General features: G+C 44.5%; 1 pseudogene; it reads left to right on the forward strand.

The window, feature by feature from the left end:
* The first annotated feature begins 6,660 nt into the window (after positions 1-6,660).
* Positions 6,661-6,961, forward strand: LOC108518532 (cytochrome c oxidase subunit 7B, mitochondrial pseudogene; annotated as a pseudogene).
* Positions 6,962-7,286: the final 325 nt, after the last annotated feature.

The following is a 7,286-nucleotide window of genomic DNA, read 5'->3' on the forward strand; positions in this document are numbered from 1 at the left end:
CTTGCTCTCTCACCCAGGCTGGAGTGCAGTAGCACAATCTCAGCTCACTACAACCTCCATCTCCCAGGTTCAAGCAATTCTCCTGCTTTAGCCTCTCAAGTAACTGGGATTACAGGTGCGTGCCACCACACCTGACTAATTTTTGTATTTTTAGTAGAGACAGGGTTTCACCATGTTGGTCAGGCTGGTCTCGAACTCCTGACCTGATCCACCCACCTCAGCCTCCCAAAATGCTGGGATTATAGGCATGAGCCAGCATGCCTGGCCTGAATTGTATACTTTAGAATGGTTAATATCTACTATGTGCCCATAAAATTAAAAAAGTAAAAGTAAAAAAAGTGTTTAATAAGAATGGTTAAAATGGTAAGTTATATGTTCTGTGAAGTATTTTTTGTTTTTGTTTTTTGTTTTTTGAGACAGAGTCTCACTCTTGCCCAGGCTGGAGTGCAGTGGTGGGATCTCGGCTCACTGCAACCTCTGCCTCCTGGGTTCAAGCAATTCTCCTACCTTAACCTCCCAAGTAGCTGGGATTACAGGCTCCCACCACCACACCCTGCTAATTTTTGCTTTTTCAGTGGAGATGGGGTTTCACCATGTTGACCAGGCTTGTCTCAAACTCCTGACCTCAAGTGATCCACCGACCTCAGCCTCCCAAAGTGCTGGGATTACAGGCATGAGCCACCGTGCCCAGTCTGTTCTGTTTTGTGTGTTTTATCACATTTTTTTTTAAATAAAAACCTACCAGAAGTCTTGATTCCATGAGTTTTCTTTTTTTTTTCTTTCCTTTTTCTTTTCTTTCTTTCTTTTTTTTTTTTTGACATGGAGTTTCGTTCTTGCTGCCCAGGCTGAAGTGCAGTGGCACAATCTCGGCTCACTGCAACCTCCGCCTCCCAGGTTCAAGCGATTCTCCTGCCTCAGCCTCCTGAGTAGCTGGGATTATAGGCGCCTGCCAACACGCCCGGCTAATTTTTTGTATTTTTATTAGAGACGGGGTTTCATCATGTTGGGCAGGCTTGACTTGAACTCCTGAACTCAGGCGATTCATCCGCCTCAGCGTCCCAAGGTGCTGGGATTACAGGTGTGAGCCACCGTGCCCCTTCTTTTTTTTTTTTTTTTTTCCGAGACAGGTTCTGGTTCTGTCACCCAGGCTAGAGTGCACTGGTGCAATTTCGGCTTACTGCAACCTCCACCTCCCAGGTTCAAGTGATTCTCCTGCCTACGCCTCCTGAGTAGCAAGGACTACAAGCATGTGCCACCACACCTGGCTTATGTTCGTCTTTTTGGTAGAGATGGGATTTCACCATGTTGCCCAGGCTGGTCTCCAATTCCTAGGCTCAAGCACTCCGCCTACCTCAGCCTCCCAAGTGGTGGCTCACGCCTGTCATCCCAGGCATGAGCCACCACACCTTGCAGATTCCATGAGATTTCATGGGGTCAGGTTAAAGGTGTTGAGAACAAAGAGGAGAATCACATTCTCATGCCAGCCACTCCCAGCTATCCAGAGAGGAGAAGAGATTACTGTTGGAAATGTGATAGAATTATTAATAACTTATAAAGAAATCATAGTTCACAGCTCCTTTTTGCTGTAATAGTGTATAAAGATTGCAATTTTTTTTTTTTTTTTTTTTTTGAGACAGAGTCTTGCTTTGTCACCCAGGCTGGAGTGCAGTGGTGCGATCTTGGCTCACTGCAACCTCCACCTCTTGGGTTTAAGTTATTCTCCTGCCTCAGCATCCTGAGTAGCTGGGACTACAGGCATGTGCCACCACACCCAGCTAATTTTTTGTGTTTTTAGTAGAGACGGGGTTTCACCGTGTTAGCCAGGATGGTCCCGATCGCTTGACCTTGTGATCCGCAAAATGTCGGCCACCCAAAGTGCTGGGATTACAGGTGTGAACCACTGCACCTGGCCAACATTGCAGTTTTTTAAAATAGCTATAAAAATGTTTCACTATTATGACACAAATCTCTATACCCATAAAGATGTATTCACTTTTTGGGCCATCAGGGAGAAATGTGATGAAAACATTCAGAATTGTCAACTGGCCCACATGCACAGAGATCCAACCCTGGGAGAACTAGCATCCCTGTCCCTTGGTGGGTGTCACCTAGCATGAGGGAAATAAGCTATAGGATACTCAGGCTGAGTTAGGTTCCTCCTGGAACACCTAGGAATATCTGGCCCAGGGAAAGACGGTTTGTTTGTTTGTTTCAGACAGAGTCCCGTTCTTTCGCCCAGGCTGGAGTGCAGTGGCAAGATCTCAGCTCACTCCAAACTCCGCTTCCCGGGTTCAAGCAATTCTCCTGCCTCAATCTCCCAAGTATCTGGGATTACAGTGACATGATCTTGGCTCACTGTAACCTCTGCCTCCTGGGTTCAAGCGATTCTCCTGCCTCATCCTCCCGAGTAGATGTGATTACAGGTGCCCACCACCACATCCGGCTGATTTTTTGTATTTTTAGTAGATACAGGGCTTCGCCAGGTTGGCCAGACTGGTCTCGAACTCCTGACCTCAGGTGATCCACCGGCCTCGGCCTCCTAAAGTGCTGGGATTACAGGCATGGGCCACCGCGCCTGGCCAGAAAGGTTTTGAAGTGGCACACAATCATCTACTGAAACAGTCTCCCAATGGGCTGGGTGGAACTTATCCCTCCTGGGGTTGTAACTAAGAATGGGCTGCTCCCTTGGGGATTAAATGAAAGAATTGTAAAATGGGGGGAAGGCTTTTCTGTCTCAGCAAGACTAGAAACTACAATTACAAGTGTCATCAAACAGACCCTCTTGATGACTGAGGGCGTGATGAGGTGACATGAGTAATAACAGCAAGGCACTTTGCCCATGATGACCACCAGGCAGTGGAGCAGAAAAGAAGCACTAACAGGTTTCACAGGGACAATCTAATGGCAAGCAAGGAGATCACAGGCGTCTCTTGAGCTAGAATTTGAAAGGCTTAAGGACTTTGGGTTTCATCCTGAAGGCAATAGGGTTATGAGCAAAGGAACAATATAATACAATTTGCATTTTAGAAAAATAACTTTGGCAGCCAGAGAAGACTGTCCTGTAAGAGGGCAAGGCTGGAGGCTGGGAAAACAGACAGCGATTCCAGCAATCTAGACAAGAAATGATGAGGGCCTAAATTAACCTTCTTTGGATGGGATTAAAGGGGCAGCAGAGCATGAAACTGGGCATAAGAGATATTAAGAAAGTCAGAGGGAACAAGAATATAACCAGTAGGAGAAGAGTACAAAATGGCACAATTAACAGAGATTTAGAGTGGTGTCATAAAAGAAAAAGAATCTCACTCATGTCCTCGGGAAACAAGCCAATGAACCACATTCCTAACGCCACATGAGTTTGGAGATATATTTTTTTAAATGTGTGAAAAACTGAAAACTATGTATATGATTCCAATAATCGAATCAAAGTTAGAAGTAAAAGGACAACATTGGTCTTCAATTGGAATGATATAATTACTAGGGTGATCAAGTGTAAGGAAGACCCCCCATGTTAATGGATTTACTCTGTCTGTACTATTCGCTCCACGCCCAGTGCTTTGCTAACATAAATTCACTTAAGGCAGGAGAAAACAGGATCTAGTTTTCTAGGGGCAAGACTCATAGTGAGCTGAGCTCATCCCTACAGTACTTTAATTCTTAGAAATTTATTTATTTTTATTTATTTATTTATTTTTTGAGATGGAGTTTCGCTCTTGTTGCTCAGGCTGGAGTGCAGTGGCATGATCTCGGCTCACCACAACCTTGGCTTCCCAGGTTCAAGTGATTCTCCTGCCTCAGCCTCCCAAGCAGCTGGGATTACAGGCATGCATCACCATGCCCAGCTAATTTTTTTGTATTTTTAGCAGAGACAGGGTTTCTCCATGTTGGCCAGGCTGGTCTCGAACTCCTGACCTCAGATGATCCGCCTGCCTTGGCCTCCCAAAGTGCTGGGATTATAGGTGTGAGCCACCGCGCTTGGCCTAGTAATTTATTTTTTAATTTCCTCATTCATTTAATAGGTACTTGATATACTTTACCCTTTTTTTTTTTTTTTTTTAAGATGGAGTCTCAGTCTATCTCCCAGGCTGGAGTACAATGGCACAATCTCGGCTCACTGCAACCTCCATCTCCTGGGTTCAAGCGATTCTCCTGCCTCAGCCTCCCGAGTAGCTGGGATTACAGGCATCCACCACCACGCCCAGCTAATTTTTGTATTTTTAGCAGAGACTGGGTTTTACCATGTTGGTCAGGCTGGTCTCGAACTCCTGACCTCAGGTGATCCACCCACCTTGGCCTCCCAAAGTGCTGGGATTACAGGCGCGAGCCACCACGCCCGACTACTTTACTCTTTAATTAATATACTTCAATACATATTTAAATAATAAATACTTAAATAATATGTCAGCAGTGTTGACATAAGTACCATTTAGTCCATAGGTTGTATGGCAAGAAGCAATTGGAGCAGAACTTGGATATCGTCAAGAGGTTATGTATTCTGAGACTGAAAAGCATACTTTATTATTGCCCTATTATGTCATCTCTCGATAAGTACCTGGCTTTGATTTTAGGAGACTTTTTTCTCTTACTTTTTTTTTTTTTTTTTTGAGACACAGTTTCACTCTGTTGCCCAGGCTGGAGTGCAGTGGCATAATCTCGGCTCACTGCCTCCCAGGTTCAAGCAATTCTCCTGCCTCAGCCTCCCGAGTAGCTGGGACTGCAGGCATGTGCCACCATGCCCAGTTAATTTTTGTATTTTTACTAGAGACTAAGTTTTGCCATGTTGCCCAGGCTGGTCTCGAACTCCTAACCTCAAGTGATCTGCCCACCTCGGCCTCCCAGAGTGCTGGGATTACAAGCATGAGTGACCACACCCAGCCTAGGAGCCTTTTTTCTTTTGGAACAGGAGCGTGAGCTTATAATTAGAAAAGTATGTTGTATGTTTGAATTATATTGGCCTAGGGCTACTTTGGAACTATAGAATGAGAAAACATGTGTTTATCAGACTTGATAATAATAGCTAAAATATATTGAGCACTGCATTCATGCCACAGATGTACTCATTTTATCCCAATGCCAATTTGTGAGGTAGCCTTGGACTATTACTTAGGAATAAGTACACTGAGACACAGAGAGATTAACTTGTCCAAGTTCATAAAACATGTGGTAAGTGGCAGAGCTACTTTTCTAGCTCAGGTGGAGTCTACATTCTTTACCATTGTACTGAGTGGGACAGCATCTGAATACCCATCCCTGGCAGCTTAAGCACTGCATTTGACACCATGTGGTACTGCTCCCCTACTTCCAGTCACCACAGATTGGACGCCTGATGACATAGGGACTGCTGATTCAGAAACATACACACATGCATGACGTGAACTAAGCCAGTCATTTTCCTTCTCTTGGCTTCATTAATCTCTTCTAATACCAAGAGATAATGCTGGTCAATGGTAAGATTAAAGGTAAAACCATGCGCTGGTTTTATGGCAGACCAAAGCCTGCTGTGAGCCAACTTATGAGGAAGCAGAAAAGACTCAATGGCCAGTGAGGAGGCTGGGCTGCTTAGGACAGCATTAAGAACTACTCAAAACTTGGAAAAATTAGGAGCTGTAAAAACTGTTTCCATCAGTCATGAATCCTAGTTGGAAATTGGTAAGGGCTAGCCATTCTAGTTATTGTCTTTCAGAGTGAGGGTTTGAAAGATCTCGTCTAGTTTGTCACCAGTGTTACGAGGGCATCTCTAGCATTCCCTGCCACGTTGTTTCTGTTTGAACTTCTCTTTTTTAGGTGAGAGACTGGAAGCCTGGCTATGGTGTTATATGAGTATCCTAGGGCTGCCATAGCAAATTCCTGTCAACTTAGTGGCTTAAACAATAGCAATTTATTCCCTCAGAGTTCTGGAAACCAGAAATCTGAAGTCAGGGTGTTGGCAGGGCTGTGCTCCCTCCACAGGCTCTAGGAGAGATTCCACCCCATTCCTTTTCCAGCTTCTATGGCTGATCACATGCCTTGACTGGTGGCTGCTTACTCCAGTTTCCGCCTCTGTATTCACAGAGCCTTCTCCTCTGTGTCTGTGTCTTCTCCTCCTGTGTCTCTTATACGGACATATGTCATTGGATTTGGGGCCCACCTTAGTAATACAGGATGATCTCATCTCAGGGTTCTTAATTTAATTAATCTGTAAAAACTCCTTCTCCAAATAAGGCCACATTCACAGCAGCTTGGCATTAAGACATGGACATATATATTTTCAGGGGCTGCTATTCCACCTATCCCGGGTCCTGAATGTGGTGTGGTGCCGTTGTTGTTCTAAAAGCCTAAGGAAAGACAAAGGAGGTTTCTGTCAGTGTTTCTTCTGCTTAATGAACTCTATGGGTTGGGGCCCATGAAATTCTAGAAGGATTGCTAGAGAAAGTATCCGCCCACAATATTCTGCATGTTTTATGTCTGAAGCATGGGGAAAGCCTTTACAAACAATTCAATTAACTCTTCCCAGGGTTAATTTTGGGGACTCCCAGAAAGATAATATGGAAAAAACCGGAAATCCTGCCATTTGACCAGTGAAAGCTACTGATCCAGTGGACTTAGAAACCTTCCTGAGGGACCCGATGCAAATTTGCACCAAAGCAGCAGCTGCATTTCCACAGTTCTAGCTTCACCTTCACAATGTTTCCCTTGCTCAAAAAAGCACTAAGTAATCTCCAAGTCTGAACAACGGCAAGGCAGAGCCACCAGAAGCACACACCTGATTTTCATGACAAACACAGTAATGCTGTATGAGCTAGTGAAGCTACTTTCTGTATTGCTGTGCGGATATGTATAGCAACACAAATTGGAATAGAATGGAACATGTCCCCTGTTGGCAGAGTCACCCCAAAGGAATGGAGAGATCAGTAGGCAGCCCAGCTGGTATAATACTGAATTGTTCAGAAAACAACTCATAATTGATGCCAAGTGAAAGTACTGTGTACCCATTAAAACATGACATTATTGAAGAAATAGTGAACTCTTCAAAAAAAAAAATCTTACCTAGGATCACAAACTGGTGTTGTCTAGGAGACAGTTCAGGTTACAGATAAAACAGAGATCTACCCAAGATAACTCAAGTAAAAGATACATGGGGAACAACAAAGAGACTCGTGCAAACCCAGTATCAAATATTAGGCTATAACAGGTCTGGGCCATGTGGGGCGTGGGGTTTGGATTTGTAGCAGCTCCAGGGGTTCATGGATCTTCACCAGCTTCTCCACCCATAACATGACTGGCCTGTACACCACTGTGTGTTTCTGTCT

Source organism: Rhinopithecus bieti, unplaced genomic scaffold, assembly GCF_001698545.2.
Source record: "Rhinopithecus bieti isolate Rb0 unplaced genomic scaffold, ASM169854v2 scaffold_43749, whole genome shotgun sequence".
NCBI classification, from domain to species: Eukaryota; Metazoa; Chordata; class Mammalia; order Primates; family Cercopithecidae; genus Rhinopithecus; species Rhinopithecus bieti.